Source organism: Amblyomma mixtum, chromosome 5, assembly GCF_055824585.1.
Source record: "Amblyomma mixtum isolate Tamu chromosome 5, ASM5582458v1, whole genome shotgun sequence".
Lineage (NCBI taxonomy): Eukaryota > Metazoa > Arthropoda > Arachnida > Ixodida > Ixodidae > Amblyomma > Amblyomma mixtum.
Genome location: NC_143016.1, coordinates 7,565,438 through 7,578,687, shown reverse-complemented (window position 1 = coordinate 7,578,687; position 13,250 = coordinate 7,565,438).

Below are 13,250 nucleotides of genomic sequence, written 5' to 3'. Positions count from 1 at the left end.
TGGCAGCAACTGCTACGGTGGTAACGGCTGTAGAGGTGTAGGCATTCCGGTGTGCTCTTTCGATCGAATTCTAATCTGGCTCGTGGAAACTACAAAGGAGTGAGCAATGAGGTGGTTATACGTCGGTGGTGAACGAATTGTTACGCATCCATCTTAGGTGAGGAGTCTTATCGCTGGCTAGCATGGTTGACGTCGGTGATATGCGGGAATGCAGTAGGTTCGATGCGTATACATAGGTGTTGGGTTCTTGTGGGCATAAATCCCTGTAACGGAAAATTAATGAAATTGGCCTCATTGAATCGGTGCATGGGCGCGAAAAAACGTTGCGGTCTCCATGGGGAGCACAGCCGAGATTTTTCGCTGGTTTCGCGTTCAAGTGCTAAAACCTCGTTGGTTTTAACGGGACGGCGTTTCTATTTCCCATACTATCGCGTGTTGCGGAAATAAACGCGCCCCGTAAAATGTTTTCAGCTAAACGGACTCATTGTTCGAGCTCAAATTTCGCATAGAAATGGCATTTGGTCGGCGGAATTGTTTAATACCACGTTTGCTTGGGGTACTTACCCGATTCGAACAGAATAAGTCGGATATTCACATCGTCTGCGGCGACGACGAAGCAAATTAAGCTGCTCTGTCAGCTATAGCACCGGTGGCGCCATCTCGTTTGTTGCTCGTGAAGAATCGGCAAAGGAGGGGGAAAACACCGAGTTGCTGAAGCCTGAAGGTAGCTGAAGGTAGAGTTCCTGTAACTCTAGCTGAAGGGCGGCAGTAGCGCCATCTTTCTTCTACAGTGGAAAGCTAGCTTCTGCATGAAGGCATGGAGATTTACATAAATTAAAGCTGCATGCTAGGGTACTTGGCAATTTGCGTGAGCAGCAGACTCTTTCTGTGAAGATAGTAGACGTATGTTTGGTAGGTAGTGCATTAAAATGTAAAGAAATGAATGGTGTAAACTGTTAATCAACAGAAACTGAAAAGTTTTCGTGTGGGTGTGCGTGTGTCCGCACATTTTTGTGCTCATGCAAAAACAAATGTCACACTGAACAGAAGAAGAAGCCTTTTGCCATTGCCCATGAATTGGAATGATGATCCGGTGAAATGGTTAGGTGGCACCCTGTCACAGGCGTCATACTTTAGATGTTAGTGGAGGGAATAAAGAGAATGGCTTTGTCAAGAGAGAGTATGATAGGGCTTTCATTTCAATTTTCACCGCCATTAAAGGCACACATGGCTGTAATGTTTTGCAGAGACAGCTGGTCCAGTCTGCGCATGGAAATTCCTGACATGGTCAGGGGCACAATTGATTCTCCCTCTTGATATGGTGCAGAAGGAAGAAGTGCACTGGGATGCCAGACGTCTCGCAAGTTTGATGTCGACCGGACGACCGCTAAATCACAATGCTTGAATTCAACTTCGGGAAACGCTGTTTACTTGCAGTTAATAAAGCAGAAAGAAAGGTACAAGCAAGGAGAGAACTATTTGCAAAAATGACTGACTGTAGCGTAACCAGACAAAACCAGCCCTCAGTTCCGCCAAAACCGCTTTTAATCCCTTTGTTCCAGCCCCCGGGAGGGACAACAACTGTTGAAAGGTAAATTCACAGGGTGTCTAATGACCTGGAAAACCTAAAATTCTCAGGGAAACTTTGTATGCCTGGAAAATTTGGGGAATTATTTGGGATCCCACTAAAAAAAACCGTTGGAACCAAATGAATTTCCAATGGGTTCCAATTGGGCGAGTTCAGTTTCCAATTGGTTCCAATTGGAATGGTGTTCCAATTGGATGGTCCATTTGGACCATCCAATTGAACCATTTGGGTTTCCAATTGGTTCCAATTGGAATGGTGTTCCAGTTGGATGGTCCAAATGGACTATCCAATTGGACCATTTGGGTTTCCAATTGGTGAGCCCAATTGGTCTTACCCATTGCATCCAATTGGTCCGCCGAACTGCACCCAATTTATCCATTGAATGTTTGCATGTTTGCCGAAAAAGGTAGAACTAATATGGTACTTAAGAGCTATCAGCAAGGTGAAAAACGTAGCGCAAAGAGACGAGGACACAGAAAGACGGACAACACACGGCGCTAACTTCCAACAATGGTTTATTTCAGAAAGAAAGGTGGTTTTATAACAACATCACGACCAACACGCCGTCAAACCATGAGCTAGCAAAGCGTATCAGCCAGATATGCGAGCTCTTTCGCCATCAATACAGAGGGGGTACTAACACAATCATCTTTCAAAAGTGATATCCATTCCGCTTCTATGATTTCTCGTGTCAACCGGTTATTGTGCACTTTTAAAACCATGCATTGTTCAAGAAGCGGTATGCAGTGACACGACCGGCAGTGGGCTGACAACCCTTTTCCACGCATATCATCTACGTCACGTCCATGCTCTCGAAGCCTATCATTCAGGCATCTGCCAGTTTGCCCTACATACTACAGCTATCAGCAGCTTAGCCTAATAAATTGTACTCATCACCTACACCACCACTGGAGCTGAAATTAAATTAAATTAAATATCTACGCTCAGTGGGCAAGCGCCACCGGCCCCAGCATGGGAGCCTAATAAATTGGGTATATAAGTTGGAGCAGAAGTGTGTTCTCTGGATGTAGTACATATTGTCGTAGTGGTGATTCGCAGCAATATTGAGGTAATATATGCTACTAGTGCCTGAATGTGCAATGTTGCTTGCGTGTGATGCATGTGTGTCCGTTGGCTTTGATTTCCATAAAAGCATGTGAATTTCAATTCCATAGAAAAATGTTGATTGGCACTAGGCAGAGTGTCTCCCCGCAGTCCTCATAAATCAGTTTTCCTTTTGCACATTACAATGTGTTAAGTTGTAGAAATATTCATCCAAGATCCTAGAGCATATTATTCAAACATTTAGCTACCTTTCTCAATGAACGCAACATATTTTGTGAATATTTTCTGGGTCAAATAACTGCCTGGCCTAATGGGTCCAATTGGCTAGTCCAGTTGGCCGGGGGCTAAAAACACAACTGGAATAAATTGGTTCCAATTGGGTAAATCCAATTGGAAGCAATGGGAATGTCCATTTAGTTCCAACTGGAATGTCCAATTGGTTCCAATGGTTTTTTATTGACTGGGATACTGTCAAGAAAGTGTCCAAGTCACTGAAAACGGTGGGCTAGAAATAACACAATGCTCTGCCATGAATTTTGACCGTACTATGAATGCTCAGCAGATGGTCTGTTCACACTGGCGTGACATCTCTTTGCTTCTAACATAAGGCATGGCAGCCTGTCCGTTTTAGCTCTCTTTTAGCATGCAGCTCTTAGGTTCCCATCACGCCACCTGACAGGTGGCATGTTACAGCGTGTGACATAATGTGTTGGAAGGTAGTAGCAAAGTTAAATTCCACCTGCCACGGCAAGAGGTGGAAGGCATGGAAGGTGGCTGCAATGAGAAGCTCTTGGAGGATGGCTAGCCGCGTAGAAGCCACCTGCCGGTGGTGGCAGGTAGCATATGAAGAGCTGCGCTTAAATTTCACATTGCCGACTAACGTGATCATCTGTCAATTTTTTCTTGTCGTCCACGAAGTGAGCACTGTATGTACTGATTGGTTCTGTACTGGCTGCCGCATTCCTCAGCAAGTTTGGGCTGGTGTAGATTAATAGCCATAGCTAAGTTAGAAAGTACTTTGTGTGGGATAAGCCATAGTTGTAAAATGTGGAACTCATCCACTTTCAATAACCCCATTACTCTTCAGGAAAATCCAAACAGACTGCACACCTGGCCCAGACGACATACATTATGAAATGCTAGCCCATTTCTCACAAAGCCATGGAGGCACTTTTAAGATTTTTTAGCAAAATATGAGTATCAGGAAAAATACCAGACACCTGGAAAAAAGCAATAATTGTCCCATTCCTGAAGCATGGAAAGCCGTCAACCTCCCCAGATAGTTATAGGCCTATAGCACTCACGAGTTGCCTTGCAAAATGTTTTGAAAGCGTATTGAATGTTATATTAATGTACGTCCTTGAATGCCGTGAATTTTTGGACGTCCACCTGTGTGGATTTAAAACAGCATGCTCAACAACTGACCATCTTGTCTGCCTTGAAAACATAGTTTGAGAAGCTTTCATTCATAAACAACACTCTCTGGCAGTCTTCTTTGACATGGAAAAGGCTTACGACACTACCTGGAGGTTTGGCATTTTCCGCAGCAGACCTAGGTGTCCATAGAAGGATGCTAAACTGCTTGAAAGATTTTCTGTCCGACCGTTCATTTCAGGTATGCCTGGGTTCAACACTAACGAGGAACTTCATTCGAGAAAATGGAGTACCTCAGGGGTGCATTCTAAACACTACACTCTTTGTCATAAAAATGAATTCCAAAGTCAATTTAATTCTAAAGTCCATTATGTATTCAGTATATGTTGATGACCTTCAGACTGCATGTAAATCCTCCAGCTTATCAACCTGTGAAAGACAAATACAACGAACATTAAACAGACTAGTGATAAGGGCAGATAGATATGGATTTAGGTTTTTCCCGCAAGAAACAGTAGCGGTTCTTTTCTTGCTAAAAAGAGGCTAGCAGAACGACCCTACCCTACATTTGAACAAAACTATACTACCGGTAAAAGGAGAACATAAATTTTTAGGCATAACATTCGACAAAAAACTTACATTCCTACTGCACATAAACACACTAAAAATGAAAGCCTCGCAATCTTTAAACATGCTCAAAATGCTCTCAAGAAAACATTGGGGGTCTGATAGAACATGTCTTCTGCACATATATCACCCATTGGAACGTTCCTCCTTAGATTATGGGTGCATTGTGTACGACTCAGCAAGACCATCATACCTAAAAAAATTAAATCTAGTACATAACTCAGGCCTGCGCCTCGCATGCGGTGCATATAGGACATCCCCCATAGTCAGCCTCTATGCAGAAACAAATGAACCCTCACTTGAAATTAGAAGAACCACTCTAACGTGTGCATATGTCCTTAAACTACGGTCACTACCAAAACACATCTGCTATCTGGTTGTAACAAAATGTCCTTGTAGAATAATATTCACAAACAAACCTCAAGCCACCAGACCACTGGTCTTGCGGTTTGAAGAGATGTGCCAAAATCTCGATATGCAGGACACACTACCTGACAATTGCCCGAAAACGAGACCTACTACCTCCATAGTACAATTTTCCTGTAATCCGCGATTTCACACTTACACAATCCTGTAGAAAGCAAACTCCACAATAACATATCGTCCAAGAATTTCTTGCACTGAAAGAAAAATACAATAGCTTTTCAATTTTTACTGATGGTCCAAAACAGATGTTTATGTAGGAAGCGCAGTAGTACGAGGGAATTGGGAAGAAACAGTAAGACTTCCACAGTGTGCATCTGTTTTCACTGCCGAATATTACTCAGTGTGTGTTGCCATAGAAAAAATAGTAAACGAGAACCTCACACACAGTATTATTTACACAAACTCTTTAAGCGTACTTACAGCTCTCCACTCTAGAAATGCAATCACTCCTCTACTTGGTGACATCATATACAACATAGTAACAGCAACAGCACAAGGACAAAACATCAAATTGTGCTGGGTCCCAAGTCATGTCAGAATAAAAGGCAATGAGAGAGCAGACTTGTGCGCTGCTCAAGCTCCTGGCAAGGAAATAAAGAAAGTAAATATACTCTTCAAGAATTGCGTAAACTTAGTACAGTGTTAATTAAGAGAAAAATGGCAGTCATCTTGGAACAATGAGGTAAATAACAAACGAGACTTTTTAAAGCTGGTTTTAGGTGAGTGGAAGTCATGTGTGCACCAAGAACGCTTCAAGGAAGTGATTCTCTGCCATCGCCGAATAGGCCACACACACCTTACGCACAACTTCCTGCTAACCAAACAAGACAAACCTGTTTGCGAACATTGTGGAGAGGAATAAACTATTAACCACATCATATTCTTTTGTGTGGAACTGGAAGAACTAAGAAAAAAGTACTTAATTAAATTTTATAACAAATATATTCCATTTCATCCAACACTGCTTTTATTAGATAATGCAATCGTTGACATCTCTTGCATTTTTTGCTTTTTAAGAAAAGCAGGATTTCTCGGGAATCTTTAAATTGTAACCTGCTGCTTTGCTGGTATTTTAGTAGACCTCAGCCACTTTCTCATTCTTGAGAAGAAGGCTGAGCTCTTTATTTGGTTCGTTGGGACATTCTTGCGCAGCCAAGGATAGCTGCTGAGGTTACCCAACACTCTTCTAAGATTTTACTAGCGGCCATTTATAAAACTTCTTTTCTGTGTGAGAACTAGGTAGTACTAACGTCTTAGGCCCTCTACAACACTGATGATTTTTTCACATCTCTTTGCAATTCAGCGCAGAAATTATTCATCTTGTGCTTGGCGCATGATGGCCTGAGTTGCCTATGTGCCATAAAACACAACATCCACACTCATCCATTTTCAGTATTTTCATGCAAGGCCCTAGTGTGGCATCAAAATCAATCTAGAAAGTTTGCTCTCAGGCCATGTCACCCTCATAGGCCATTGCACAAACTGAAACAAATAGAGGCTATAGCTGCTGTGCTGTTTGAGCTGTGATGACGAGGTCATAAAAAGCTGTCACTGTTTGTGAAAATCACCTTGGGCTTGTCCCATGACATTGCTGATGTCAAAAAGGGTGCTAGTGTGAGCAAGGGTGCCTTCAATGGAAAAGCGGGAAAATACAGAGCTTTCCACTGCTTATCAACCTACCCACCTTTGTCAGCCCCACGGTCAGCCCTCTTCTTTAAGGGCTGCCTGTTGAAAGCCTGAAATAATTTCTGGCACTACAATGCAATGAATAGTGTATGAAGTCCCTGTATGCACACAGAGTGTGTTGTGTAGATAATTTTTCATAAGTTTCTCAAAGTGGAGCTAGGCACCAAAATTGGCACCAAAATTGGCACCAAAATAGGCACTAAAATTGGTGCCTATTTGTAGTTGAAATGTGACATCTGTGGGTCCGTTACGGTCAGGGATTTCAGTGTTGTGAAACAAATATGCATGTCTCATCAAGAAGCTTCGTTTGGGACACCATTACGCAGTTGGAGCTGCCTTTAGGTGTCACAAGGAAACGTGGAAAGGGTTTTCTTTTCAATCGTCTCACAATTTAGCTGAAGCAGCTGTCCTTCACTGATTCTGCGAATCATCTTGTATTTCTCAACTACCACTTGATCCACTAGCAGGAAATATGCTTTTTCAATGTCTGAACTGTGACAAGAAGAGCGTCTCCAATTGCTGAAATTGGTGGGCAGCTTACAAAGTCAAGCTGTCATAACTTTTTTTCCTGAACACAGCTGTACTCTGTATGAATTGTACCCACATTCTATGTGATTTCCCCTCACTCATTGTGTGATGCCCGATAGGCATTAGGATATGATAAACAAGGAGAAGGAGGAGTAAAATATTTGTTTGGAGTATCTGTTTCCTTCCATCGCTGCATTTTGCGAGAATATGGCTGTGTTGTAATTTGAACTATCTATTTTGATATTTGAACTGCTCAAGAATATTATGTTTTATTTGCAGCCAATTTGCAGCCAAGAGTAGTACTCTCATCTGCCTTGAAAGGAAAAAGATTATGTTCACACACACTTAGTCGAAACATCAGATGCTTAGAAGAATAAGGTTTGGTTTGGTTTTATGGGGTTCAACGTCCCAAAGCGACTAAGGCTATGAGAGACGCCGTAGTGGAGGGCTCCGGAAATTTCGACCACCTGGGGTTCTTTAACGTGCACTGACATCGCACAGTACACGGGCCTCTAGAATTTCTCCTCCAAAGAAATTCCAGCTGCCACGGCCGGGATCGAACCCGCGTCTTTTGGGTCAGCAGCCGAGCACCATAACCACTGAGCCACCGCGGCAGCAGAAGAATAAGGAGAAGGGTAACCACCCATAATAAAGAGCTGGTAGAGAAGAGGCAACGATTGCTTCATAAGTCACAGTTTGATGCTGGAATCCCTTCAGGAAAAAATTCAGGAATCCCTTCAGGAAAGAAACTTTGCACCCAGGTGTCCAGATATTTTTCTGTCGACACTTCACATACAGCATAATGAGGTGATGCATATGTATGATTTCATCTCCCAGGATGGGTACCGCGTAAAAAAAACGTAAACGTGACACATTTTGAAAAATGTTCAAAATATGTTCAATGTTCAAAATTTTAAACCTAGAAACCTTAAACTTTGATATATGATTATGTATTCTGTTGGCAACATCCGCACTCATTTTGGGGTGCCTGGAATTCCTTCATGTTTGAAAATGCACTCCATTCTGAGCAAGTAATGTTGCCAAATTTGCCAAACAAGCGGTCACTGCTGTGAATTAATGTTGCAATGACAGGTTTCAAACAAAATTTGCAGCTAAAAAGATTCATTGTTCTTTAATCATCTTCTCCCAGCTGGGCTTCACGCTCAGTTGCTGAAATTTCTGCGCTCGCTCTTCTACACCTATCAGTACAACGCTCACCTCCTTTGAGGGTGCACCACATGCGCCAAGCCGTCTAAAAAGAGATGGCAAGCTGAGATCCTCGATCCTTATCAAGCAGCTGAAATGTCTATAAAAAGACAACAAAAAGAGCAAATGAACCATGTCAGGGAGAAGCGCGGAGTGGCTCAAAAAGTTTACTGCTTTGCTGTTTCTCTCTAGCAGCTCGAAGGGACAAGTAGCAAAAGCGTTGGCTCTGAGAATATGAACCTTGCTTTCATGCGAGTTCCCTGGCTGCAGTTAATTGCCCGTGAGCACAGCCCGTTAAAGTTCCACCAACGTCTCTTGCCTTCATTTGCTTTTACGGCTGAGGAGTATACTCTAAAGCGCATGCACTGTGCCAATTATTTCAGTAGACACAAAAAATTAAAACAATAGTGTTCAGAGTCTGGATATTATTTTGCTGAGAAGACATCTGCCTGAAAAGTGTCTTCCTGTTTGAGAAGTCGACTTTGTGTGTGAAAACTGTTTTCATCGCTTGAAGGAGCTGACCAGATAATCGCCGCAGTCATCTGGACTGGAGGAAACTTTTGTTCCTATAGAAGCCACTGTTCAGGAGCTCAGCAGATACTTTGAGAGTCCAGAAGTGTCACCTTAAAAACTACCATCAGTGCTGAAAAAGTACATTCGGAGTTTCTACTCTAGGAGAAGGGAAGGAGAAATCAAACGTGTTTTAAACAAGAAGACCGAGTCAAGTCTGACTGCAGTGTACAGGGTGGGAGTGGCAGCTGCAACTACGGCAAATAGTTGCAGCGTCTGCTTCAAGTGGGCTGCCATTTTGGAGCGTGCCTTTGACGCTTCTGATTTCCATAATAAGTGCTGTCACCTATTAACTCTTCTCCCAAAATCAATGTTGATGAAAGAGTTTAAAAATATCATTCCAGCAGCACCTGTTTATCTGATTAGAATGTCTAAAAAGCACCAAGAAGTTCTGGATGTATGGTCACTGCTTGACACGTATACAAGAACAAGACTCAGCCAAGAGCAGCTGCAGGCAGCAGTGAGCTATAACACGAGAGATGATCTGGACTGATCTCAACAAAGCGCAAATAAGAAAGATGTGGTTGGCATTGCTGTTGAAGGAAAGAAAGAATATCGCATGATGTGTTATGATGTGGTCTATTTGTGAGGCATGCCGCATCTTTAAAGCAGCTAACCCAGACAGTTCTGTTGCTGAAGAAAGTTCTAAGCTTTGAGGTCAAAATGGATAATTGCCTTCCCCTCACAGGAGGTGTATGTTTGCATTTATTGGGCAAACATATGGAGCTGGCCATGTGCACCCTTGAAAAAGTTAGCGGGCAGAAAAATAGCATTGAAGACCTTCGAGACTCTTCTGTCTGCAGCCTACTCTTGGCAAATGCTTACTTGGTGAGTGCAAAGCATGATGTCCTACTGTTCATGCTCTTATGGTATACCAGGGCTTGGTATTACAGATGAAGAGGAAGTGTTGTATGCAATGTGAGAAAGAGACAGCCTAATAAGAAAGGAATCAAGCCTGATTTCAATTCTGGAGCACTTTTGGGAGTGCCTGAGAAGATGGACGACATATGACTACGTCAGACGTCTTCAGGGGAAAGCCATTAGCGAGGAAAAGGAGTTTTTGCTGAAGAGTAGAATTGTTCTCGACTTCGACTTTGCAGAAAACTGGATGGCTGTATTTCCCGAAGAAACACAGCCGTACCACTGGAAGAAGTGCCGAGTTTCTATGTTCACTTGTGTCGTCACAATAAAAAAAAAGCATAGTTTGGCTCTCATAAGTGAAGACATAGCCCATGATTCGGCTCACTCATTTTACACTCTCAGTAAAGTCTGCAAGTGGTGTGATGATAAGATACCTTTGAATACTAACGTGACAGTTATGTTAGCAATGGCACAGCAAGCCACTTTAAAAGCATGGATCAATTTTATGAGCTCCAAAGCAACCATTGGACTTCTGCAAAGTGAGTGTTCACAGCAACTGGGCATGGCAAAAATGCCTGCTTTGGAATTGAGAGGGGGGGGGGGGGGGGGGGCCTTGTGAAGCCACACTCCAGAGGGCACACTACAACTGCCATCAAGTCAGCGTCTGAAATGGTAGAAGCACTGACTAATGAGCTTCCAAAAATCCCTTTAATTCACCTTCCAAAAGCTGATGTTAAAGCATTCAGAGAGGCAAAACAGAAAGAATGGGTTTCTGTTCCCGCTGTGTGTGGCATTCAGACATGGCACGGCAGTGCATACAAACTGGCACATCACAAGTGCAGGTGTACGTAAGCAGAACGTCAGAAATATTGTGAATGAAAAACATTAATGGCATATATCTTCTTTTTGAAAGCACGAGAAGCTTTAAATCATTGATACACCATGGGCCAAAAAAAAAAGCAAGTGCGCCCACTTTTTTAATGCAATCCATGGAGTTTGAGGTGTATACGCTTTCCGGCTAACATGATTTGCAAGAGAGAGAGAGAATAAACTTTGAGTCTTTGAAGAAGAAGGCTCCGTTCTGGCGCAGGTAGGCTACTGTCGCTTGGTGGCCTTGATCTCTTGGATCTCAGCAACCTGGTCGGCCCTCTCTGTGAGCAACTTTTGTTGCCACAGGTCTGAGCTGCGCAGCACGGTCTCTCGCTGCTCTTCTGTGGTTATATGGCTGAAAGGGCTCTTACTGCAGGTGCACACGATGTGGTTAAGGTTCGCATACTCTCCACAAAGATCCACTAGAAAAGAAAAGTGAATCCAGAGTGAACCTTTATATATATATATATAAGCAAATATTTACGTGAAAATGATTTTGTTAGTACTCAGGGCTTCTCAGGGAAGTCAAACTGATGTTTTTCTTACTCATTGACCACTTAAGGTCATTTCAAGTAGGGATTCGACTTTTCTAATCCACTGCTCCAGTGAATAGCAGCAAACCTGCTAACAGGCTCATATTCACTGCTTTGTAAATCTAGAAATATACCACAGCAGTGGCCTAATGGCTTGAGCATCCACCGCGTATGCGGGAGGTGCAGGGTTCGATCCCCATGGCCAATGCCGCCGGATACTCACCACTGATACAATGAGTACAAGCTTCCCCTGGCCTGGTGCTTGGCTTCTTTAGGGTGAAATGATTGAGAAATGGATCTTTGACCCCACCTTGAGTAAACGAAAATACTTTGTGCCATGGTGCTCTTTGGCCGCAGATGCTCTTGTGTCATAAAAATTCACTATCAAATTTAGAAATACAAAAAAATGCAAAATATTTTTAAAGCATGTGATTGGGCATTTTCTGAAGCATCATTTCTGAAATTTAGAAAGAAACTGAAGGTGGCCTTTTTGTAAATTTTCAAAATTTGGCAACACGTGTCTTGCTCGCATTCAAGCACATTTTCAGACAAGAAGAAATTTCCTACCAGCACTCCAAAATGAGTATGGATATTGTCAAATGAACACACAATCATATCTCACAATTTAAGGTTTATAGGTGTCAAATTTAGGGAGATATACCCCTCTAGTATATTTTGAACATTTTCTAAAATGTGTCTTCCTTTTTTTTTTACACAGCACTCATCCTGGAGATGAAATCATACCCATCACCGAATTTCTTTGGAGGAGAAATTCTAGAGGCCCGTGTACTGTGCGATGTCAGTGCACGTTAAAGAACCCCAAGTGGTCGAAATTTCCGGAGTCCTTCACTACAGCGTCTCTCATAGCCTTAGTCGCTTTGGGGCGTTAAACCCCATAAACCAAACCAAACCATCATTATGCTGTGCGTAGAGCGTCAACAGAAAAATATCTGGACACCTGGGTGCAAACAGTTTTTTTTTAGCTAAATGTGTGTGGGCATGGCTTGTATTAGTATAGGTGTAAATAGTATCTCTCCCCTATCTTTTCTTGCAATCCCTCCTGTCTAAAGGATGGAGTGAAAAGTAAGGAAGAAAGAGGTGCCGTAGTGGAGGGCGCAAGAATAATTTCGACCACCTGGGGATCTTTATTGAACTGAAAATGGTGCCCTGCACTTCTAGCCAGAAAATCATGCTTCCATGCTTCATGCTTCCAGCCAAAAAATCTTCATTTCCTGTTAGTTACAGCTGGAATTACTCCTACTTCCAGGTGGAAAATGTCACCCCAGCTGGAAAAATGCTTTTCCATTTTCCAACTAGAATGGGTTCCCCTCACAAAATTCTGCTGGGTCTCCATTTTCATAGCCAATAGAAACAGGCAGCACAACAAAACAAGCTTCAATAAGTCACATACAGAAGCTGTCTTGGCAACACCACTTGATAGGACTTCAGAAGTCCCCCCACCCAGATGAAATCGTCTCCATTTCCAGCTAGATTATGCAAACAGAAATCATGTTCAGATGGAAAATTTCTACTTCCAGTTAGCTCCAGCTCGAAAATTTCCACTTCCAGCTCGCTTGAGCTGGAAATTTTCCAATTCCAGCTACAACTGGAAACGGCAACACCGTTTCCAGCCTCTCCATCTAAAAATGCAACTGGAAAAGTGCTTTTTCAGCTGGAAATAGAACCTCTGTTTTCATGCAGGCATATAGCAGTATGATGCACATGATCATGCAGGTGTCATGTTTGTTGTTTCGCAGTGTGTTCTGTGCTACTTGATTTAACCTTTCAAAATGAAGGGGATATATATACATGTCAGAGGGAAAAATTCTTTGTTACTAAGTTAATGACCGAATTTTTTTTTTTAATACAGTTCACCGACTATTTTCCAGGAGTATTGTTCACAACTAGGTATGCCA